The sequence below is a fragment of the Amborella trichopoda genome, chromosome 2 (genome assembly GCF_054954075.1).
Source record: "Amborella trichopoda isolate Santa Cruz 75 chromosome 2, AtrichopodaSantaCruz75HAP2 v2.0, whole genome shotgun sequence".
Taxonomy (NCBI): domain Eukaryota; kingdom Viridiplantae; phylum Streptophyta; class Magnoliopsida; order Amborellales; family Amborellaceae; genus Amborella; species Amborella trichopoda.
Genome location: NC_142337.1, coordinates 32,895,189 through 32,921,475, shown reverse-complemented (window position 1 = coordinate 32,921,475; position 26,287 = coordinate 32,895,189). Strand labels below are relative to the sequence as shown.

At 35.5% G+C, this 26,287-nt stretch overlaps 2 long non-coding RNA genes across 9 annotated transcripts; one reads left to right on the top strand and one right to left on the bottom strand.

Moving 5' to 3' along the window:
- The first annotated feature begins 15,432 nt into the window (after positions 1-15,432).
- Positions 15,433-20,343, top strand: LOC110006789 (uncharacterized). Of its 5 annotated transcripts, none has more exons than XR_016050537.1 (6): positions 15,434-15,710; positions 15,829-15,885; positions 16,147-16,258; positions 19,055-19,115; positions 19,232-19,317; positions 19,912-20,343. It is a non-coding gene; the product is annotated as an uncharacterized LOC110006789 (long non-coding RNA). The 5 variants fall into 5 exon arrangements; XR_016050539.1 differs by having other exon boundaries at positions 19,232-19,327; positions 19,912-20,001; XR_002280076.2 differs by lacking the exon at positions 19,055-19,115.
- Positions 20,344-21,222: 879 nt separating this feature from the next.
- Positions 21,223-23,962, bottom strand: LOC110008558 (uncharacterized). Of its 4 annotated transcripts, XR_016050536.1 has the most exons (4): positions 23,515-23,734; positions 22,484-23,367; positions 21,704-21,833; positions 21,223-21,606 (listed from the first exon to the last, which is right to left on the bottom strand). It is a non-coding gene; the product is annotated as an uncharacterized LOC110008558 (long non-coding RNA). The 4 variants fall into 4 exon arrangements; XR_016050534.1 differs by having other exon boundaries at positions 21,704-23,367; XR_016050535.1 differs by lacking the exon at positions 23,515-23,734 and adding an exon at positions 23,829-23,962 and having other exon boundaries at positions 21,223-23,367.
- Positions 23,963-26,287: the final 2,325 nt, after the last annotated feature.

Below are 26,287 nucleotides of genomic sequence, written 5' to 3'. Positions count from 1 at the left end.
ACTATTTCCTCTAACAATCGCATTTCTTGGATCATTAGATGAGCTAAGACTCCTGTAGATTTTCTACTTAGAGCGTCGGCCACAACGTTAGCTTTTCCTGAATGATAATGGATTGTACAATCATAATCTTTTAAGAAATCCATCCATCTTATCTGCCGCATATTTAAATCCTTCTGAGAGAAAAGGTATTTCAATCTCTTATGATCCGTGTATATTACGAATTGCTCACCATAGATAATGCCTCCATATTTTCAAAGCGAATACTATTGCGGCTAGCTCCAAATCATGAATTGGATATTTTTTCTCATATTTTTTCAACTGTCTGGATGCATATGCCACTACTTTTCCATATTGCATTAATACACAGCCCAAACCTTTATGTGAAGCATCACTATAAATCACAAATCCCCCACTTCCCTCAGGAATAGTTAAAATAGGTGCTGAAGTTAACCGAACTTTTAGTTCTTGAAAACTCTTCTCACATTCACTTGTCCATTCAAATTTGACATTTTTCTGTGTCAATCGAGTCAATGGGGTTGCGATTCGAGAAAATCCTTCTACAAATTTTCTGTAATATCCTGCCAATCCCAAAAAGCTTCGAACTTCAGTCACATTACTTGGTTGTTTCCAATTAACAACGGCTTCAACCTTTGAAGGATCAACTGATAGACCTTCTTTTGATATGACATGTCCTAAAAATGTCACTTGTTCAAGCCAAAACTCACATTTACTAAGTTTGACATAAAATTTCTTCTCTCTTAATATTTGCAATACCATTCTTACATGCTGCTCATGTTCCTTCTGATTCTTGGAATAAATTAAAATATCATCGATGAATACCACAATAAATTTATCCAAAAAAGGCTTAAAGATCTGATTCATCAAATCCATAAATGCAGCTGGTGCATTGGTTAATCCAAAAGGCATGACTAAAAATGCATAATGGCCATACCTTGTTCTGAAAGCTGTCTTGAGTACATCTTCACTTTTAATCTTAAGCTGACGGTATCCAGATCTAAGATCAATTTTTGAAAACACTTGTGATCCTTGTAATTGATCAAATAAATCATCAATTCTAGGTAATGGATACTTATTTTTCACTGTCACTTGATTCAACTGTCTATAATCAATACACAATCTCATAGTCCCATCTCTCTTTTTGACAAACAGTACTGGAGCACCCCAAGGTGACACACTGGGCCTGATAAAACCTTTATCTAATAATTCTTCCAATTGTTGTTTCAATTCTTTAAGTTCTGCAGGAGTCATTCTGTAAGGTGCCTTAGAAATTGGTGCTACCCCTGGCACTAATTCAATGGAGAATTCAATTTCCCTGTCTTGCGGTAATCTTGGCAATTCTTCAGGAAAAACGTCGGGAAATTCTCGGATAACCGGAGTGGTATCCAAATTTATTTCTTCCTTCCTATCTTCTTTGATATAGGCAAGAAAGCTTTGACATCCTTTTCGAAGGAGGCGATTAGCTCAAATACAAGAGATTAAATATGATGGGGAGTCTCCTTTGACACCATTGAAGTAAAATACTGGTTGATTCGGAATACGAAAGGTAACAATTTTCTTACAACAATCAATACTTGCATGGTATGCAGAAAGCCAATCCATGCCTAAGATTACATCAAAATCTTGAATTTTCAGGAGTATTAAATCAACCAACAGTTCCTTTTCTTCTATCTTTATTACACATGATTTGTACATTATATTGGTGTTAATTGAATCTCCCATCGGTGTGGCTACCTCTAGAATGTATTCTAATTGTTCTGGTTCTACCTTTAAGTGGCATGCAAAGTGTTGTGACACAAATGAATGAGTAGATCCAGGATCAATCAAAACATGAGCTACTTTTTGGAAGATAGTAAGAGTACCTTGGATCACTGATTTTGAGGCCTGAGCGTCTTGCTCGGTAATCGCAAATACTCTTCCCTTCATCTGAGGCTTTGGAGCTATCTCTCTGTCACACCCCGAGATGTGACAGACAAAACATATATACATCTATTGATAGGACAAATTTATAGTGGCGAGGTCTTACAAAGTAACAAAAGAAAGTTTAAGCAGAACTACAATATCTTCCCAAAGTTGATCTTGACGAGGACACAAATGAAACCGCAGTTATCCTGAAAAATGTTTACCATAGTTTGATGAGTTTGGCTACTCAGTAAGTGATCATCGTAATCTTAAAAATAATCATGGTTGAAAGATATCAATATTTTAAAAAAGAAGATCTATTAACAGAAATGCATCAACAATTTTATTTTCAATAAATGCATAATTAAGTATAATCCGAATAATTGAAATGCACATAACACTTTAACGCGTCAATGCATAATTCAAAGGATTTCACAAAATACCCTACTAACGTCCCAAGTAGGTCACCTATATACCCCATCAGCGTCCTGATAGGTCCACTTAATCCCTATCGACGTCCCAGATAGGTCCACTTAATCCCTGCAGGTCCACTTATACCTCACCGGCGTACCGGATGAGTCCACTTAATTCCTACCGACGTCCCGGATAGGTCCACTTATACCTCACCGGCGAACCGGATGAGTCCACTTGCATACTTAAATTATTTCTAAATCTCTTTAAACATTCGAAAGCAGCAAATATCATATACTCAATATATCACTGAAATCATTAATATGAATTTCACTTAAACCATTAATAACAGTCACTCTCTATAACATTTCAAAAATAACCAATCAAATATTTTGGGCTCAATTTTAGAAAGGTAGCAGTTTGTAAAGGCATTCTAGCATAATTGCCAATTTAATATGTATAGAAAAACTCTTATAAAAATTCAAGAATACAGAATTATCACAATTTATGGAATATCAATTCACAAATAAACATTTCACAACAATACTATAATCAATTGCAAAAATGTCAATTTTTAAATAATAAGGCAGTCATTTGCACATGAATTTTACAATGTCTAAATATTCAAAACAGTAGAAAGAAATATCACAATTTTACTAAAAGCAGAAATATCACATTTATTTCTAACAATAGACAAGAAAAATAAATAAATTTATTTTTCTAATTTACAGCATTCAAAATTTCTAACAAAGATAAAATATCACAATTTTTATTAAAAAGGTTATTTTTCAAGATAATGAGGTCACGTGCGCATAAAATTTATCGCGCCTAAAATTCATGCTAATAAGCAGAAATAATTATTTCATTTTATTTTTAAAAAGAATGGATTATTTTTTGAGACAATGAGGTCACTTACACACAAAACTGATAAAATAAAGATCCTAGACGGAAATATCACTATTTATTAAAAATAGACTATTTTTCAAAAAGACGATGTCACTTACACACAAAACTTATAAAATAAAGATCCTAGAGGGAAATATCACTATTTATTAAAAACAGACTATTTTTCAGGAAGACGATGTCACTTACACACAAAACTTATCAAATAAAGATCCTGGACGGAAATATCACTATTTATTAAAAACAGACTATTTTTCAGGAACACGACGTCACTTACACACAAAACTTATAAAATAAAGATCCTAAACGAAAATATCACTATTTATTAAAAACAGACTATTTTTCAGGAAGACGATGTCACTTACACACAAAACTTATCAAATAAAGATCCTGGACGGAAATATCACTATTATTAAAAACAGACTATTTTTCAGGAAGACGATGTCACTTACCCACAATTATTTGAGAGGGAGCTTCCGATAAAAAAATTCGGTTCGAGAGAGAAGTTCACTGTGTTTCGACCAGAGAGAGAGATCTCAAAATTTTGTTTTAGGGTGGGAGTGCTCACATCCCCTATTTAAATTCTTATAACGTATTATTACATTGTTTTATTACGCTCTACCTCATACCTGAGGTGTCGCGTTAAAAGCAGACTTTTATCGTACGAAAACCATGTCCGCTAAAGGACGCTGCCAGCTGCAAGCAGCAGGAGGCAAAAGCAGGCAAAGGAAAAAAAGTAAAGGCAAAGCAAAAGTTAATCCAAAGCAAAAGTTTTGAAAATAGTGATGGTCCCCAAGGACCATCATACTCAATCAGACCATCACCTATTAAAAGCATCATTTCCCCCCTTTTTTTTTTTTTTTTTTTTTTTTTTTGAAATTTTAAGATTGTTACACTCTCCTTGCTTTGGATGCTGTTGTGTCTGTAAGCTAGGACATTGCTTAATCTAGTGTCTCAATTTTCCACATTTAAAACAGGCTCCGGTATTCCAATAACAAGGACTTGATCCATGATTTTTCCCACATTTTCTACATGGTTCTATTGGGTTTTGAAATGGCGAGGGCCTTGGCTTCTTGTTTGGCCTTTCAAACTGTTGTCGATTAGATGATGTAGGTCTAACATGACTATTCTGATTTTTCGTCTTTTGGTAATCTTCAAAATCTTTTTTGACAATTTGGGCACGATCCACTATTTCAGCATAAGTTCTTAATTTCAAGACTGATATTCTGCTTCTAATAGCTAGCCTGAGACCCCTTTCAAATTTCTTCACCTTTCTTGCCTCATTATTAATCATATGTGGTGCAAACCTAGCCAATTCAGTAAACTTGGCCTCGTACTGTGCTACTGTCTTATTTCCTTGGATTAATTCTAGAAATTCCATTTCTTTTTGGTCTCGAATAAAATCTGAGAAATACTTTTCATTAAATGCCTCTAGAAATACTTCCCAAGTCAAGGGTTTATTTTCTTTGACCAATACTCCTTTTGCCATTCGCCACCAGTGTTGTGCCTCACCTTCTAACATAAAAACTGCCAAGGCCACCTTCCTATCATCAGGACATTCCATAACCTCGAATATTTTTTCCAATTGCATAATCTATCCCTCGGCTTCCAGTGGGTTTACAGCACCCTTAAAAGAAGGTGGGTTTAATTTCTTAAATTGTTCGATATTGCTCCCACCATTTCCTGTAACTGACTGCCTGGGTGGATTGTTGTTTTCCATCTGATATTACATTAGAGCAACCATATTTTCCAAGGCTTTGTGAATTCCTTCCATATTGGCTTCAGCTATTCTGGATCTTAACTTTATCCCGGTGTGTACACACAATAAATGTGATTTTTGAGTACATTCTTTTTAAATTTCCTAAGAATCTTAAACCTATTGCTCTGATACCATAATTGTCACACCCCAAGAATTTACAATACTGTTATTCCTGAGATGTGACAAGCAAAACATATATACATCTATTGATAGGACAAATTTATAGTGGCGAGGTCTTACAAAGTAAATAAAGAAAGCTAGTACAACAACAGTATCTTCTAAGGTTGATCTTGACTAGCACTCAAAATGAATCCGTAGTTATCCTGAAAAAAATGTTTACCATAGTTTGATGAGTTTGGCTGCTCAGTAAGTGATCATCATAATTCTAAAAATAATCATGATTGAAAGATATCAATATTTTCCAAAATGAGATCTATTAACAGAAATGCATCAACAGTTTCACTTTCAATAAATGCATAATTAAGTATAATCCGAATAATTGAAATGCTTATAATTCAAAGGATTTCACAAAATACCCTACTAGCGTCCCAAGTAGGTCACCTATATACCCCATCAGCGTCCTGATGGGTCCACTTAATCCCTATCGACGTCTCAGATAGGTCCACTTAATCCCTGCAGGTCCACTTATACCTCACCGGCGTACCGGATGAGTCCACTTAATCCCTACCGACATCCCAGATAGGTCCACTTATACCTCACCGGCGTACCGGATGAGTCCACTTGCATACTTAAATTATTTCTAAATCTCTTTAAACATTCGAAAGCAACAATATCATGTACTCAACATATCAATGAAACCATTAATATGAATTTCACTTAAACCATTAATAACAGTCACTCTCTATAACATTTCAAAAATAACCAATCAAATATTTTGGACTCAAATTTAGAAAGGTAGCAGTTTGTAAAGACATTCTAGCATAATTGCCAATTTAATATGTATAGAAAAACTCTTATAAAAATTCAAGACTACGGAATTATCACAATTTATGGAATATCAATTCACAAATAAACATTTCACAACAATACTATAATCAATTACAAAAATGTCAATTTTTAAATAATAAGGCAGTCATTTGCACATGAATTTTACAATGTCTTAATATTCAAAACAGTAGAAAGAAATATCACAATTTTACTAAAAGCAGAAATATCACATTTATTTCTAACAATAGACAAGAAAAATGAATAAATTTATTTTTCTAATTTACAGCATTCAAAATTTCTAACATAGATAAAATATCACAATTTTTATTAAAAAGATTATTTTTCAAGATAATGAGGTCACGTGCGCATAAAATTTATCGCGCCTAAAATTCATGATAATAAGCAGAAATAATTATTTCATTGTATTTTTAAAAAGAATGGATTATTTTTTGAGACAATGAGGTCACTTACACACAAAACTGATAAAATAAAGATCCTAGACGGAAATATCACTATTTATTAAAAATAGACTATTTTTCAAAAAGACGATGTCACTTACCCACAATTATTTGAGAGGGAGCTTCCGATAAAAAAATTCGGTTCGAGAGAGAAGTTCACGGTGTTTCGACCAGAGAGAGAGAGAGATCTTAAAATTTTCTAGAGTGGGAGTGTTCACCTCCCCTATTTAAATTCTTATAACGTATTATTATAATATTTTATTACGCTCTACCTCATACTTGAGGTGTCGCGTTAAGCGTTTGCTTTTAACATACGAAAACCACGTCCGCTAAAGGACGTGGCGAGTAGCAGGCAGCAAGAAGCAGGCAGCAAAAGCAAAACCAAAGGCAAAGGCAAAGGCAACAACTTTCAAAAATAGTGATGGTCCCCAAGGACCATCATACTCAAACAGACCATCACCTATTTAAAAGCATCTTTTCTCCTTTTTTTTTTTTTTAAATTTTAGGATTCTTACATTCACACTATGATTTTATGATTTGGTTTTGATTCTAGTTTTCAATACAAGATATTTGACGAAGAAATTCTCTAAGGCTTGAGAGAAACAATTTTTTTTATTGAGAGATGCTCAACCTGATTTTCTTTTGAAAAAATTACATTGTGATGCAAAAGTCACTAAAAGGTAGACTCACTAAATGATATGATTTAGGGATGGAACTGAGCACTATTTTATATTTTTGAGTCTATTTCTGTACTTAAAAGGATTCGGAGAGAAACTCTTTATGAGTTGAGAGGTATCATATTTTTTATCATGGAATACTCATATTCTATTCTACAGTAAATTAAACGATATGACAATGTTAAGGTATATATTTGGATTCCCAGTAATGGAGACCATTTTAAGGCTTATTTAAAAGGGGTTTTATAGTGTGCCATGCGTATGGTTTATTATAATGAAATTTCGGAGAAAGGTAATACAGAGTGGGCGAGATAAGACATTATATATGAAGAATGTTCGATTTGGGAATAGTCGAAAGAAGAAGAAACACAATGCTTATAAGAACATCTTGATTTCTTCAAGATGAAGGGATACATATATAAACTTGGTGATAGCAAAGAAACACTAAAGATTAATAGGAGAATCAAATTTATGATATTTGAAATAATGGGATAAAAAAGAGAATTTCTTCACGGTGTGAGATAGAGAGAATCCAAGTGCCGAAGAGATGGAAACTTTGTGACATGTGAAACCAATTGTGTGCTCTTCCAAGATCACAAAAGCTCGTCAAACGAGTAAAAGCAATAAATTAAAAAAGCCCAAGTACCACACTATATGCTTTTAAGGTATGAAATTTATCCCATATTACATGGTAAGGTTATATAGGGAAAGATGATTCAATACCTTTTTTTATTATGTTTAATATGCTTTGGTTATATTTTGGCTAATTTTTTATGAATATGTATGGAATTTATGGACATTAAGTGATAGGCGCTAACAAATTTGAAAGAGTTGATTTTTTAATACCATATATTTAGTGCCTCCTTGTGCTAAAGTATGAACTACTTAAGGTAGTGATATACGTAGAGATGTGATTTGATCGATGGCTTTAAGCCCTAAGGATGATGACACACGAAAGATTGGTGTGAATCATTTAAATATATCTGCACGAAGGGAGTGTTATGATGGAACTCGGTCTTAGTGACCATCCTCTCAATAAATGTCCAGTAATATGATGTATTGCATGTGATGATGATCTCTTCATAAAGTCTCCATATTTGCCAAAAATGAATTTTTGCCAAGATTTTGATAACCATTCTATAGTCATGCTTTGTTTTAGATAAAATTGTAATATAGACTATATGACTTGTTTTTGTAGCTGTAAACATGACTTGGTATGTGAATGCGGTAAAATGACTTTTGAAGACTAAACATGTATTTTAATATTAAATTGGAAGTTTTAAGAAAAACCTAAGTCTATGAATGTGTTTTTTTGAGAAAACCCCATAGCCTTGTTAGGTCCACTAAGTCTTTATAAAGTGAAAAGCATTGAGTTTTGAAGCTATTTATAAAAATGAGAGAAAAATTATCATGCACTGGTTTTTAAATACCTATGTGACTTGACCTATGTTTCTAGTTATTTAAAATCATCGATTACCTAAGACCTTGAACCATATGGAATGTTGTAGGAATGCCATCTTGCTAGGCTTCCTTGACACATGTTATATTGATTAAGATAACTTGGTTTATATGGATTTACTACCAAGATGACTAGTGTGGTTGAACCTTTATGATTCATGAAAGTTTTGCATATTGTGAAACCCACGGGTATTGAATTACATATTGCATGAGACTTACTATGCTACTTCTTGATATTATCGAGAGCAATCCACGAAAGAAAACTTTAAAATAAATCCATTCATCAAGCCAAAAATCAAACCAAAAGATACAACCATTTCATTTCTTCAACATCAAAAGTCTTTACAATTCTTGAAGGCAATAGTGGCAAAAAAATACACAAAATGAAGCATTCATCATGCTGCTGAAAACCAAAACCTACTATAGAAGTCTTCAAAAGACGGGTTCTCACTTCACGATTTCAGGCTTCTCGCTCTCAAATTGCCGCCCACTTTTTTCTCTACTGCCACCAACCTTCAATCTACAGTTATGAGATTAAGTTGAATTGAGCTAAAAGCCCAGTAAGTAGATCACTACCCTTGCATTCCTAACTATCAGTGTACATAAAATGATATGCTTAGGGTTTAACAGGAATAACAATTGTCTCACATAATAAGGTCATATGGCAGAATACATATAAATGTTGTATGGTAAAACTCAGGTGTCAGAGCATTATTTGTTCTTAAGGTGATGTCTACCCTTTATGCAAGTCATAGTTACAGTCAGATATTTTTATATACAAAATTCAGACAAGCAGAACAAATTAATATTACTCCTGAAGTAAAAACCACAGTGATTAGGTTAACCCAGTCCTAAACTTGGGACTTCTACCCTTATTCAGGAGGGATGACAATGACAAGTAGATGCCCTACTTTGTAATATCATCACTCACGCACATAATCCCTAGTGTGCTTTGGGATTTTCAATAGGCTGAAGCCTTACAAGATACGACCCTCATTTATGCTTTAGACAAGAGGGTGTTACACTACCATTGGAGGACCCAATGCGTAGTGCCTAAGAAAATTGGGGGGCACGACCCACCCTGATATATACAGTTACCTCTCATCTTCACTCCTATCATAGGAGTCGAGTGCAGAGTACCCGACTACCATTGGAGGATCCATTGCGTAGCGGTCACAGAATCCAAAGTATCCACTACCAATGGAGGACGCATTACGTAGTGGCCAAAATCTACAGAATAACAGAATTCGAATAACAAAATCAGAATATCCACTATCAATGGAGGACCGATTGCGTAGTGGCCAGAAGTCACGTACAACAGAATGCATATGACAGTATTCAGAAATATCCACTACCCATTGGGGACCCATTGCGTAGTGGTCATGACATGTATGACAGTATTAATATAACAAAATCACAGGATCCACTATTAACGGAGGACCCATGGCGTAGTGGTCAGAAATCACAAAATAGTATTCATATAACAGAGTCAGAATTATGCATATATTAGAATCCTAGAGTCATATTCACAGTATTGCAGAATAATAGTATCAGTATCACATAATAACAATATCAGTAGTGCCTTTTAACAGTCTCAATGTCACGGAATATCTGTATCAGGGTCACAGTGTAACAGAGTATCATATAGTAATAGTACTAGTGTCATACATTATGAGAGTCATAGAAATCTCAGTATTGATGTCACGATTTTTCTGAAATTCAGGCAGTGACATGGAATCAAAATAAGGTTATAACTTTCAGTTCACTTAGAATTTAAAGATAGTTCGAAGATGAATTTTATATTAGACTCAGTTATCTTTCAAATAGGGGTAGTTTGAAGACCATTGGGCCCGTTTGGCCCCTTAAGGGGTTCGAAGAAGTGAGGGTCAATTAGCTGCACTCTGCTGTGTACAGTGGGCAGTAATGTACCCTGCTTCCAAATACTATAACTTTCAAACCGTGAGGCAATTTGTGACGGTTTCAAAATAAAAGTTCAAGACAAAACGTGTATCTTTTTAACAAGGCCAGTTTTAAAGAAATCAGATTCGATTTGGTGGTTCAAAACTCGATGCCAAGCAAGGTTATAGTTATGAATTTTTGTCAATACTGCCCACAACGACATACCGTAATAAAACAAAGATAACTTTCAATCTAAGAAGAATATCAAAATAATTTATTCATGTAACTTTTAGCCCATTCAACGATCTTTCAAATGGCTATGGTTTGGCCGAAATTGAACCTCGTTTTGTTAGTTAAAATTAGTGCCAACAGTGGTATTAGTGAAAAATCCAGGAAACAGTCAATAGTGGTATACCTCCTTACTTTGAAACGTAACTTCCTTTTTGTAGAGAATTTGAACAACGGGTAAAAACAAAGGTTTTACTACTCACACATCTTTCCAATGGTATTAATTTGAGGTCAATCGAACCTCATATGACCATTAAAAATTCTTTGCCAAAAACACGCATATTCCTAGAATTTCACAGTACCATGTAACATATTTCAAAAACACATTCCATGACCTATATTCCATGGTGAAGAACATGATAATAATTATTTCCTCTCAATGTACATACATAACATGCATTTCTTGCAAAATCTAAGAATCATACATTCATTTACATTCACCATAATCATAGAACAAAAATCTTCAAATTCTAGTGAAAAAGGCTTAAGGTTTTCTACATCATATACATTCACATTGCTCAAACTACATGCTTATAATTTCATGCATTCTCATGACTACCATACAAGGGTAATGGATCCACTTACAAATAGATAACAATTGTGGTTTCCTTAGTCCTCTTCATAGCCTCCACTTGCCCTACAGTGGCTGCCCTCCAATAGTCACCTCTTCACCTTGTGTCTTAGAGAGAGAGGAAAAATGGGGGAAGGGTGAGTGGCGTGAGTGAGAGGAGTGGCTTAAGTACGCTTATGTTTGGGGTGGTGGTCCAAGTGTCATTAGAAAGCTTTAAATCTGGACAAATGGCACTTACATCAGCATGCATCTAACAAGTGGCCCTCTCAATCCATGCATGTCAGAACTCAGCCGGTGCTGGACTCTCATCTTCCCAACCGGTGTTGGGTTCTCTTCTTCACAGCCGGCGCTGCTCTCTTCTTCCCAACTGGCGTTGGGTTCTCTTTTTCCCAACCGGTGCTAGGTTCTCTTCTTCCCAACAGGCACTGGGTTCTCTTCTTTCCGACCGGCGCTGCTAGCTGCGCTCTTCTTCCCGACCGATGCTACGCCTTCCAGGTCTCAGCCGGCGCTGGCACTACGTAGTCCTTAGAAAGCTATCTCACGGATCCAGATGATGCTAAGTCTACATTTGGATATGTATTCATGCTTGGAAGGGGTATAGATTCTTAGAAATCAAAAAAACATGATGTGGTGAAATTGTCTACTATGGAGGCAAAGTACGTGGCGTGCTGTTTGGGGGCCAAGGAGGCTGTATGGATTAAGAAAGTTATTAATAGACTCGACTTTGACCCCGTGCGTTGTGAGGCAGTAAGGATTTTCTGTGACAACACAGCGGCGATATGCGTGTTAAAGGAGCCACGATTCCATAAGAACTCTAAGCATATAAAACCATGTTTCTATCACTTGAGGAATGAGGTAATAATGAGAAATATTGAGGTCCACAGAAACTAAATATTCTATTAGGAGCACCTGTTAGTATTTGACATGTCAGATGGAACAACATACGATAATGTTGTTCACTCAAGGAACTTGGATGTGTGGTACTGGTTGTAAGGCTACAGAAAGAAGAAACTTATTAGAAGAACTCCTTTGAGCACATGAACATACAACCCCATACGATGAGAATACGTGATGGTCTTCTGCGATGACAAGTCTGAGATTCGCGATGCAATATGAAAGATGTGCTACGACCACTTTTAGGACAAGATTTGAAAAAAAAAAAAAAAAAAAAAAGTGTTGCCTTTAATAAGTCCTTTTGTGAAAGGATTGATGGCGAAAGCCATGATTAATGTATTAAGAGACAATAAGTGAAAAATACTTGAAAGAGAGATTATAACTGGGAGAGAGAGATGGGGATGAGAGAAAGTGAGGAAGAGAGAATGTAAGGCCTTCAAAGGCCAAGTGGGAGATGTTGGGTTTATGTGGCATTTAAAGGCCCTATGAGTGTTTGTAAAATGAAATGATATAGTGGAACATGAACTCAATAGGAGTGTAGTCCCTTGTGGACCATACTAAGCAAACGATGTTTGCTGATAGCAAACTATGCTTGACAGTCTAGGCCAGTCAGTTGGGAAAAACCCATGTTACCTGGGCATAAAATGCAAATCGATGAGGGTTCTAATGGGTCATCCATTGATGAGGTTGGAGTATGTGCGGATGAGTGAGCCGAGGGACTGTGTGACCCTTGTGTGTGATGGTGGCCTACAGAGACGGGGGCCAAAGCCTCATCTATGTACCAACACACGACATGCATATTGATAAATCGTTTTGAGAAAGCAATCCTCCTTTTAGAGTGAATTGTATGCATGTGCGATAGATACCCCTATGTGCCATATGAGCTGTGGTCGCATTAGGTCTAGGTGACCTTGGCCCGTCTCTAAGAGAGGACCTAAACTCCATAGACTGGGATTGCGACCCCTTGGCTCATCTGCTAAACTTTGGTGACCCACTAATGAGCTCTTGCTTGGACTGTGGGTCATGGGAAACACTAGGTCAGTTTGATAAAGTAAGTGCGGTTTGCAGTCGATAGTTGAAGTTGGAGTGTCTCATGATTATTGATTCTTAAGCCATATAGATCCTTTTCATATTTTGTTAGTTTAATTATGGTTGTTTTATGATAAATATTATTTTAGAATTATTATTTAAATTTTAATAAATCTTTGGATATCTTATTTATAAAAGTTGAGCTTATGAAAATAAAGATATTGATTTTATATTGATTTAAATATTCAAATAATATTCTAAAATTATTTCCAATTTTTTTATATATAAAATTTTTATAAGGGCCCATTCTGCACATGGGCCCACCATGTTGTTGGAGATGGGGCCTATGAAGCCTCCTCTAGGGTGGCATGTCCCACCCCGTTATTCTCTTTGCTAATTTCATGGGATATGACATGTGGTCAAATGGTTGGAATATATTTTTTAACTACTAACTAGATATTGACTTGATATGTTTTGAAAGATATTGTGAAAAGTATGAGAAGACTTGTGTTATTTTATGGTATGCATATTATTTTAATTGAATTTAATTTATTGAATTTCTATTGATGGGAAAATAGTTTAGGAAAAAGGGATAATAATTCATGCACCTTCCATAATATTGATGACCCATCTATGGAATGGATGGCTCAGATCTCTCACTCTACAAGTCACTATTGACCGATGGTCCATGTTCAATCTCATTTAAGATGCAAACTATGAGAAACTCTATGAAACCATAGACCTAATTTTTTTCTATAAATTGAGGACCTCCCCTCCTCTATTCTTTGCACCAATCTCTCTTTTCTCTCTCTCTCGCTAAACTCTCTCTCCCTTTAAGGGGCATGCCCCATTGTCTCTCCTCTCTCTAGGTCTCTCTCTCTAGCCTCTTCTCTCTCTTAGCCCATAGAAGGGGTACACCCCAACCCTAGGATATCTCCCATTCTCTCTCATCTTGATTAAACCTAAGGGTTGGGTAGTAGAAGATATGCTCAACTAGATCTTTGGGAGTTTGGACTTAGGTTCAAAGATTTGTGATCAAATGGGAAATTTATAGTTCCATGAAAAAGTTTGGCCTAAAATTGCTTTTCTGGTTGAGATTGAAGCTAGATCGTCGATCCCAAGCAATCAGATGGTGGTGACTCGATGTTAAGTATAATAAGTCCGGTTGAGGTAATCTCCAACACTCTCCATTTTATTTCTTATAATTTAATATTTATAATTCTCAAGAATAAGAAGTGGCATTAAGGTTTTTAAGATCGTGGATTTGTTAGTTTTATTTTATGTGAAGCAAGAGTTATTGTAGTAAGACTATTTGTTGTGATCTTTGTCAAAAGAAAAAGAAAAGAAAAGAAAAGGGGAGATAAGAAGAAAATAAAAATATATATTCCCCGGCAAGATCACATTAGTCTTTCTTTCAAGGAACACATGTCAGCCCTGCATTATGGATCATCCTTGTATATGGAGTGATAGGATGTTCCATCCCTACATTCTGTATCATCCATGTGTATGGAGCAATAAGATGTTCCACATATTGGTTTGACCCATGTTTTTTTCACAAGTCTAATATCTATTTTATCAGACCACTTCCTGTAGATATCGGAAGATACTACAAAATGCCTATAGGTGAAAATGAACAGTGATTTTGCCTACATTGATCATCATCCAAACTTCATTGCACGGGCACAGTTGTCTGGTAGTGTTTCAATTTTCATTTTGTTTTTACTAATCAGAATGATCTGAAATTTGGAGCGTGTGTACATCTTAGTGAGGCGCACCTAATAAAAATATGAAAATAATAATTTATAAAATATAAATTGACTAAAATACCTCCAAATTCTAAAAACACATGCTCCAAATTTCAAGTAATTTAGGTTTGTAGAAACAAAATGAAAATTGAAACACTACCGAACAACTGTAACCGTGCGATGAAGTTTACGTGGTAATGAGGGGACTGTTCATTTTAGCTTATAGGCATTGGAAAGAGTTTTTCATATATATATATATATATATATATATATATATACATATATATATATATATATGAGTAAAGCTTATGTTAGCCAGCTCGCGCACCTCGCTCCCAAAATGCCGACGGTCTGGATCATTATGCTGCTGATGGACGGTCTTCAAAAAATTGCTTTAACACTGCTTGCAACCATTTAGGTGAATTCAAAAAAAATTAATTTTTTAATGTATACTCTGACGCACTTGACGCCTCGTAAGTGCTGACTCAAAAAACTTTTAACTCTCTCTCTTCTCAACATCCTCTCTCTCTTCCTCTTCACTCTCTCTCCATAGGTTTACACAAAAAAGAGCTTCTCTCTCTCTCTTCCAACAGAGAAGAATCTTACACAAAAAAGGGCTTTTCTCCCTCTCTCTCTATCTCTCTTTTAACAGAGAAAAAGTTATGTTCCTGCGCCATTTCCAACAGAGAAGAAGCTCTCCTCCTTGGTTTTCTTATCTTCCTCTTCCCTGTGCCAAGGCTCTCCTCCCTGGTATTTCCTTTTCCAACTTCCTCTCCTTTTTTTTTTTTCTCACGTTTCTGACGGATTTTCAATTTTTCGGCGAGTTAGGGAATTGCTGATTTTTATATATCTTCTTGTTCTTGATTAGGCGGAGGGATGGCGGTTATTGCGACTTGGCTGAGGCCTCTGGTTTGATTTTTGAAAGGTATTTTGAGCTCGATTTAGCTTTTCTGGCTACTGTTCGTTCATTTTTCAGACTACATCTCGTTTTCCGGCAATTATATGTTTATTTTTCAAGATAATAGTACTATTTTATTTTGTGTATTTAGTTTATTTATGCGAATATTGTTCAGCAACCTGTTAATTTTTTGTCTTTTATGTTATTATTGTTGATTTTCTGGCGATTAGCGCAGTTTTATAGCTGTTCATTTTTGCTAATATAATTGTTTTATTCTTGATTGATTAGGGTTTATGTTCTATCTACATCGGGAATTTTCTCTAAAACAGTTTTTCAGAGTTGATTTGGCAGTCACAATTGGTGCTTTCTATTACCCGAGATTGTGGTTCAATTTTAGCAGGTATTTTGACCCAAAAAAGAAAGGGATTTTCATGATGATGCATAAATTGGATGTTAAGTTTAAGGAATTTGGTTCATGTATCTACTAAGAACTATGTCCTAAGCAAGAGAGATTACAAATTTCTGGAGCTCTGTTATGTTTATTTTTGTACATTTTGATATATCATATGTAGTCCAAGTCCAATATCTTCATGTGGCATCTGATGCACCATATAGTAAATCACTTACTCTTAGAAATTAGAATACCTCTATTATAAAAATTTATTTATTTTTACAATTGTGTATTTCTCCCCCATTGTTTTCCCTTTTTGACTTTTTGCTGCATTTTTTTTATCAATTGGGTTTTTTCGCCCTTGCTGCATGAGGTTATATTGCAAGTATGTAGTATCTATTTGTTACAATTTTTGCATGTGGCAAGGTGGGTTGAGAAAAATATGATTGATATTCTTAAGATGAAGGTTTGAATACATCTATTTTTGTAGTTTGTAGTTTCACGTTAGGTAAGTAAAAAAACTAAGATGGATCCCACGGATTCAGTCGGTATGACATCTAGTACATGCCCAAATATAGGCAGCATTGAAGAAATCCCAGATGGTGGTTGTGACTCACCAAACATCAGCCAAAAAATAGAAGAACCGAATGATGTTTGGAGCAGATGATGATGCATATGAGTTCTATAAGTCTTGTGCATTGACCAAAGGTTTTGGTATTCGCAGGGGGACTACTCATAACAAGGAAGGTAAATAGATCAATAGGGTTTATGTGTACTCGAAGGAAGGGGTTAAACAAGATAGACCTAATAAGAGTGGAAAAGTTTACGCTGAATTAAGGTGAGGGTGCAAAGTTAGGATGTGCATAAGTTGTCAAGAAGACGGCGAGTCGAAAGTGACTAGTGATGTTAATGTTCATAATCATGTTCTACTTAGTCCAAGAAAATCTCGTCTAATTCGCACGCATCTATCATTGTCGAGTGCTACAAACTCATTGATACACTCAATGAGCTCGGCAATGGTTAAGCCTAGACATCTTCATGACATATTCATAGAGCAGGTTGAAGGGATAGACAATGTCCCTTGTACACAAAAGGACATTCAAAATGAAATAACAAACACTAGAAGAAAACTTAGAGGAAAAGATGGCAATTGAATTTTGCAATGGCTCTATAAAGAGCAGCAATCAAACCCATCATTCTTCTATAGATTGAGATTAGATGACGAGGATCACATTCGCAGTATTTTATGGGTAGATTCTACATCTAGAGTTTCCTATCAATGCTTTTTTGATGTGGTTACTTTTGATACAAGACAAATGCATTTGTTATGCCGTTTGCACCTATACTTGGTGTAAATCACCATTTCAATACAAATTTCTTTGGATTTGTACTCATATTTGATGAGAAGATAGAATCATTTATATGGGTATTTGAAAACTGGTTGGAAGCCATGGGTGGACGACAACCAGGCGTTATTCTCACTGATCAAGATCCTGCAATTTCATATGCAGTGAGGCAAGTTCTTTACCAAAGTAAGCATCATTATTGTAAGTGTCACATATTTCCAAAGATCAAAGAAAAAATGTGTCGTCTTGGGTATGCATCCTTTTTATTCAGATACCTTTTGGAGGTGTGTGGCTAACCCAACATTTAGAGAATTTGAATTGACTTGGAAATCAATGATTGATAATTCTAACCTGGAAGACGATGAATGGCTCAGTAGGCTTTATGTTGTTGCATGCAATGGGTTGACGCATACTTGGTTGACACGTTCACTGCTAGTATGACTTCTACTCAAAGGAGTGAAGGGATGAATTGTCACTTCAAGACGTACTTGACACCCACAACAAGCTTGCACACATTACAAAAGTCAAAGATAAGAAGGTGCGAAAAGAGAGGGAAAATGACTTGAAAGATATTCAAACTAATCCAGTATTGCGAACAACTACTTTCATTGAGTCACATGCATCAAAAATCTATACTCAAAAGATTTTAAAGATATTTGGTGAAGAGGTGGCTAATTGCTTTAGTTTTACGAGGGAGATAGTTGAAGACAATGGACAACTTGCTACCTTTAAGGTGGCAGTCCCGGGGTCTGGATCTAGACAATACTTATTGAAATTAAATTGTCATGACAATTTTGTTTCTTGCAGTTGTCACTTCTTTGAGAGAATGAGTCTTCTTTGTAGTACTGAAGATTTTTATGGTGAAAGATGTTTTTGAAATCCCTCCACAATATATAATGAAGCGTTGGACCAAGGATGTGAAGAAGGGAGTTTTTATTGATGACATTGGGGAACAAATTCAAGCAACATCTGAACTACCACGCTCCATTAGATATAATGAGTTTATGCAGGCAAGTCGATCCTTTACTGAGCGTTCTTCACATAGTGCAGAGGGCTATGAGTTTGTAATGTCCATAAGACAAAATGGAATTCATTAGTTTGATGAAAAGTTTGTGTGCAATAGAGGTCTACAAGATAATGCAATGAGCCATGTCAATGAAGATGATAATTCTGCCAGTTGTAGTAACACCCCAAGTAGAAGTAACCATTGTCGCAATGTCCTTGAACCTACACGAGCACGGACAAAGGGGCGACCGACCACTAAAAGGCTGAAAGCTCGTTCTCAGGGATGGAAGTCGAAGACAAAACAAAGGAAATGTGCCGTCTGCAATGGCAATGGTCATGACAAAAGGAACTGTCCATCGTTTGTTTGTGATAGGTACAACTGCATACTTTTAAATGCCTGAGGACAACTGCTTCAATTGAAATGCTAACATATGAATTTATCTTTTTCTTATAGGGCTAAGGACAAAACATATCGTAATCTTCGGACTCTAAGAAGGCAGTAGATGTGCTACATTGTTAAGTTCATATTTTTAAATTCAATTTCAAACATTTTTATATGCATGTAAGTTCTTATTTGTAACTTCATTTGGAACACTATTGTCACTCATATTGCATTTTATGTCTCTAACAGAGAGGACAAATTCATATGGAAGTACTTCAAAGGAGGGGCCTATGTTGCTGCAGGGATACAATTTTTATGTCTCAGACATTTTATGTGTATATAAAAGTCTAGCAGAGATACATCTCTCTCTCTCTCTCTCTCTCTCTCTCTCTATATATATATATATATATATATCTCATTTTACATAACAATCATTGTGTTATTACGGCCTTTGTTCTGATAAATGGAAGAACCAAATGGTTTTTGATAAATTAGGGGATTAATGAATCATAATTGTATTACTCATTGCAGTGGAACTGAAATAATATTTCATACTTGGCAACTTAGGGGATTAATATTGTATTTTATGAGCATTTCCATGAGGTCTGAAAAATTATAAGTTTTTTTTCAGGGGCTCTCTAGTTGTTTCTTTGACTTGTACCAAGGCTAATTGGGCATTAAAGTGGGGTTTTTACTTTAATATTTTTCAATTCCTTGTGTGAGATGCCCATAATTACCTTAACGTTTTTATTTTTCTAGCTGCCTATGGTAACATGGAGCTCTCTCTCTCTCTCTCTTTCTCTCTCTCTCTCTCGCAATTTTTTTCCATCTGTCTAATCTTGGTTGATAATTTTCACAAGGCAGAATACATTAACATATAACCATGAAACATTCTATTTGACTGTTGAATGATGTGGGTTATTGAATAGGTTCAAAAGTTGGTGGAGATGGGGTTTCCAGAGAGCCAGGTGTGAACTGCATTAGAAAACTGTGGAGGAGATGAAAACTTGGCTTTGGAAAAGCTTTGCTGAAATGGAAAGCTTTAAATGTATTATGGGAACTTGTGAAAACTTGCTCAAACTCTCATATATGAAGATGTTTTAAATGTTATTAGTTGTTTTGAAATTATGTAGAATGGCTTTTGTTTATCCCCACCTGGATTGCAACTCCACCTCAGAATTGGGTGGAATATGATAAGATACTCTAAATGTTATTGGTTATTTTCAATGTATTAGAGAGATTGCTATTGATGTGCAAATTATTTGCCTTGAAAAAAATTTTGTGGGCATTCATCACTTGATACTTTTGTAACCAACATTACTTTTCTGGTTGAATTATAATTGAGGATGTGTGTTTGCTCACACGTGAGCATGTGTATGAGAGAGAGAGCCTTATACATATGCTTTTTATTTTTTTTTATTTTTTCTTTTTGTGGAGAATTTGGATAATTTGGAGTGCTCTTTCATTCTTATACAAAAGTTGTGGAACCAACGTGCACTTGCTTGAATTATACTTTGGAGATAAAATCACTCTTACTGTTAAGCTAGGGCTTAAATGTGTGTTTGTGTAGACAATTTAGAGTAAGCATTTTACCACCCCAATTGCCTGATCAATACAATCGTAATATAATGTTTTAGAAGAAGCAACACTCCACTAGATAAGATTTAGCCTAGTATATCTCTCTCTCCCTCGCTCTCTCTCTCGCTCTCAAAAGTTTGTACATGAACTCAAGCCCGAACAGTTGTGACAAATAAATAATGAAAACAGGTATCCAAAAAACAGCAATAAGCAAATCGTAGAAGTAAGGGATATGTAAATGATGGCAGTAGCATACACTCATCACTATTGAAGTAAATATTTTGTGGGAACGCCCAACGTTGTTTGAAAGTGAAAGTTTGTTTAATCTGGGACTCCTTGGTTCTCACCAGGGAGACTTGAAGTTAATAAAAAGGGACCTGGTAATTTGTTAGGTGAAGCCATGTCAAAGTATCTCAAAACAAGTCATTGCTTGTGTGGTATCGCCAAATAATGTTCATTGTCACTTTGTAGGTCTATATGGTGCTTTCACCATTCAAACCACTTAAGAATATATAATTCTTGAGAGAGAGAGAGAGAGAGAGAGAGAGAGAGAGAGAGAGAGAGAGAGAGAGAGATTCAAACCACTTAAGAATATCTGATGCTTGAAAGAGAGATTCAAACCACTTAAGAATATCAGATGCATGAAAGAGAGATTCAAACCATTTAAAAATATCTGAATTGAACATTAATGTACGAATAAACTAAATTGAACATTGTTCTTCCATAGAAGATAGAGAACGATAATTATATACAATTATAAATATATGGATACCATAAAACATATACCAATTCTTTTTACAAAAAATAGGAGAGCAAACATCAATATCATAAATAAAATTATACATATGAGAATAATTTTTTGAAGGTCTACTTTCTCATGGACCATAGCAACAGATTTGCACTTCGCTTTTTTCATATGAAGATGCATCTACTCCATCAGCAACACAAGCATCTGACCTCTGAGACATGAACCTTTTAACCACAGATTTCCTATCTTCACCTAGAATTTCATTACACCGCTCTAGATAGCCGCATCCAGTCTCATTCTGGTGATTAATATGATAAGATAAATGTGTGTTAGATATATGCTTACAAATGAATACTAATATATTTCTATAATATATCAACGAATAAATCACATACCTTCCAGTTAGAGCATTTATAAAAATGCCTATTGTAGTTATCATGTGTCTTTGCTATTAACACATGCATCCGACAACATCTTGGTTTGCGTTTATAAATCTTTAGAGGGAATTGGTTGTTGAGAGCCATTCTACAAATAAGTCATAACGAATATACTAAAAAATTCATCACAAATATTATTAATCGATTTATCTAAGATGGTTAACAATGGGTAACGAACCTAATAGATATAATGAAACTGCTTCAAAAAAGTGTCACTTGATATTTAAGACTACTTTAGGGAGATTTGATATACACAAAGAGAGACAATCATCTTTCCTAACATGGTTTTGAAATCTAAACTTGAAGCTTGTGCCAACTGTTATATCTAAGTATTAAAAAATATAACATCCATGAGAAGCATATCCACTCTATAGTGGGCACATAAGCCTCTCCGCATACTAACCTTGCTAACAAAGTGATATCCAAATGGCTCACTAAAATTAAATGATATGCACGCAATTGGTCCTTCAAATTCACAATTGACATTCACTTCAAAGTCGATAGCATTCCATATCATTACGCACAAAACCAAAAAATGAACATCTTCTGGAATTCCACGTCAAAAGAAAAGCTGATTCTAATTCCTATTGAATCCAACAACACACATTAAATAAAATAATGGACTTTCCCTTCTTACAATGGACCAGTATCGACAAAGGAAAACGAACGTCGGGAACGTATTTTCTATGAAGCAAATCATTTAGCATATTAATGGCACAAACATTTATACTGGTTTACCTTCAAACTACTACATTCTGCTTGAAAATCAGACAAAATGGTGCAAAAGTACGAGTCCCTAGGACTTCTCCACCACTAAATTAAACCTGAAATCCAAGCGTCACATTTGAATGGCTAAACAGAAACAAATAAATTTAAATAAGAGGATCATTGTGCAGATAAATATTACTATTTACATGTAAATTTGGACATTATAAATCATAACATTTGAATGCACTCCTTTTAAAGCAATAAATTGGTGAAGTAAAAAAAGGTTGGAGATCTGTTAGCTCTTTGAAACTCTATCCCTGAAGCCACAGCAAACATAGAAATCAAAATTTTCATAAACCATGAATCGGGCTATTGGCTCGATTAGAAAACTTGCTTGTGTATGATAACAAGCTCTCAGGTCCTATTCCAATTGAAGTCTCTCTCTGCAAATCCCTCACTCATTTGGAGCGTTCTAGGAATGAGCTTAGTGGCAGTATACCTCCTCAACATGGGGAGCTCATAGGGTATTGGAGCTCCTGATACCACACGCGAATAACCTAACAGGGAGGATACCTTTCTCGCTCGTCGAGCTCTCAAATCTGAAAAAACGTCTCTCTAAGGTTCAATTATCTGAGAGGCCCGATTCCATCGAACATTGGGTCTTTGTATAATTTGAAGGGTCTGATACTATCAAATAACCAGCTTCTCGGCACGATACCTGAAAGCACTTCGAACTGCACTTCTCTCACTCCACTTACTTTGACATGTAATAGATTGACAAGCCCAATACCCTACGGATTTGAAACGTTACCGAACCTGAGTTTTCTCTCCCTAGGAGGTAATCGAGCTCAAAATACCTTTCAAAAATCAAACCAGAGGCCTCAGCCAAGTTGTAATAACCGCCAACCCTCCGCCTAATGAAGAACAAGAAGATATATAAAAATCAGCTATTTCCTAACTCGTCGGAAAATTGAAAGCCTGGCAGAAACGTGAAAAGTAAAATAAATAAATAAATAAATATAAAGCAAAAAAAAGAAGAAGAAGAAGAAGAAAAGGAATACCAAAGAGGAGAGCCTTGGCACAGGGAAGAGGAAGAGAAGAAAACCAAGGTGGAGAGCTTCTTCTCTGTTGGAAATGGATGGTACAGAAACATAGCTTTTTCTCTGTTGGAAGAGAGAGAGAGAAACCCTTTTTTGTGTAGGCTTCTTCTCTGTTGAGAGAGAGAAGCTCTTTTTTGTGTAAAGCTATAGAGAGAGAGTGAAGAAGAAGAGAGGGGACGTTGAGAAGAGAGAGAGTTAAAAGCTTTTTAAGTCAGCACTTACGAGGCGTTAAGTGCGTCAGAGTATACATTAAAAAATTAATTTTTTGAATTCACCTGAATGGTTGTAGGCGGCGTTAAAGCAATTTTTCGAAGACTGTCCATCAACTACGTAATGATCCAGACCGTCGGTGTTTGAGAACGGGATGCGCGAGCCGGCTAACATTAGCTTTTCCCATATATAATATATATATTATAGTTTGAACTTTTATGATTCGAATCCCCTTGGATTAGTTGGGGCTTAAAAGCCCCAATTCAACCCCATTTCCCTCCCACTATCTCACTGAATTTTTTCATCTCCCCTTCCCCCCCCCCTCCCCCTTCTCTTTGTTAGAAAACTCAAATATGTAGACACAAAATATGTATGATTTGTTAATAATTCTCGTCATTATATACAATAAGAAGTCTTGCACAACAAGACTAAGCCACCTTCCCAAATCGTGCTACACCTCACCTTCACATAAGATTTACATAAATTGACAAGCCACCTATTAGTTTTTATATACCGCAGTAACATTATAAACATTCTATTTCAACAATCCCCTTCAAACTCAAGGTGCCTTAAAAAAGAGCAACTAGAGTTTGGACAATAAATAGTGAAACCACATAGTTGGATGAGTCTTTATAAGTAGATCCGCAACTTGATGCTCATAAGGAACAAAAGGGAGCTGAATAGTCCTAGCTAAAACATGATGATGAACAAAATGGTAATAAATTTCAATAGGCTTTTATCCACTCAATAAATACATCATTGTTTTCTATTTGAATAGCACTTTTATTATCACAAAAAAGAGAAGAGGGACCGAAGTGTGAGATACCCATCTTGAAGTAACCGTTGTATCCAAATAATTTTTGAAGTGGTGTGAGCAAGTGCTCAACATCCAGCTTCAGCGCTTGAGCAAGCAACCACTTTTTGTTTCTTCCTTTTCCAGGAAATCAAGAAGTCTCCAAGAAAAACACAAAATCCTATGGCGAAATGACAATCCATAACATCCCTCGCCAATTAGCATCATAATAAGCACGTATTTCGAGAAGAGAAATAAAAAAAAAGAAGTCTCTGAAAAAGAGTACCACAAAGATATCAAATAATCCAAAGAACTACAACGTAGTGAACAAAGCGAGGTGCTAATGCAAATCGGCTGACAAAGTGGGCAACATGACATATATCTGGTTGAGTAATTGTTAAATAGTTGAGGCTACTAACCCATTAGAGTGGGTTTTTATTTTGTGGATCCACTTGCATCCAACTACAGATTTACCAGGAGGAAGATCAATAAGTTCCTAAGTATTAGTTTTTTGTAAGGCATCAAGATGTTCTTCCATAGCTTGCTTCCATTTGGGGTCTGAAATAGCTTCACTATAAGACTGGTGCTCATGAAGGCCAAGAACTGATGCTAAGAAGTGGCAGTCCTTAAAATGTTTAGGTGCAAAGCACGTATGCTCAAGATAACTTCTCTCATGGGTAGGAGATGATCACTTTTAGGAGTAGCATCGTCAAGACTAGGTGCATTTGGTGTAGGATGGGTAGACAGAGAGAAACTTCTTTGAGCATCAGGAGGTAAATCAGGGGTTTCAATATTAGCAGCAGTCTTTGAAGATTCATCAAAAGGATCAATTAAATGAGGTGGGTCAAATGATGTTGGACAAAACTGAGAAAAAGAGTAAAAAGGAATTTGTTCTCAAAAGGTTAATGATGCGAAATACGAAGCTTTTGTGAAACATGATTAGAGCATCGAAAACCTTTTTGTTAAAGACCACAATCCAAAAAGATACAAATAGCTGATTCTTTGGACAACTTATTTTGTTCAACTTTTGGGAGAAAAATAAAACATGTTGAGCCAAAGATACAAATATGAGAATAATCAGGAGGAGTCAAGTATAACTACTCATTAGGAGATATGCCACCCAAAACTGAAAATGGAATCTTATTAATGATGCATGTCGAGGTCCAAACCGCCTCTCACTAAAACTCTTTTGAGACGAAAGAGGATAGAAGACTCTTTTGGGACAACATAGGATAGAATAAGAGTTCGAGTTGTTTCAATAATGTGGTGATATTTTCATTCAGCAACACCATTTTGCTAAGGTGTATTGGGGCATGATCACTAAGCCAAGGTTCCTTGGGATTTTATGAGATTTTTGAAATTGTTTGATAATTATTCCCCACCAAAGTCAGAACTAAATATTTTAATACTTTTTGAAAATTGAGTTTTGATCATGGTGGAGAATTCATCACAAAATTGAGAAAAGTCAGATATAGTGTGTAATAGATAAATCCAAGTATATCGAGAAAAATCATCAACAAAACAAATATAGTGGCGAGCACCACTAATTGATGGGAAAGAGACAATACCTCTATATCAGAATATATAAGTTCAAAAGATGAAGCGGTAACAATCTCACTATTAGAAAAGGGTAATGCACTATCTTTTGCCAATTAGCAATGCACCACTAATTGATGGGATAGGAGTAGGACCCCATATATCATAATGTAATAAGTTTTAAAAGGTGAAGTG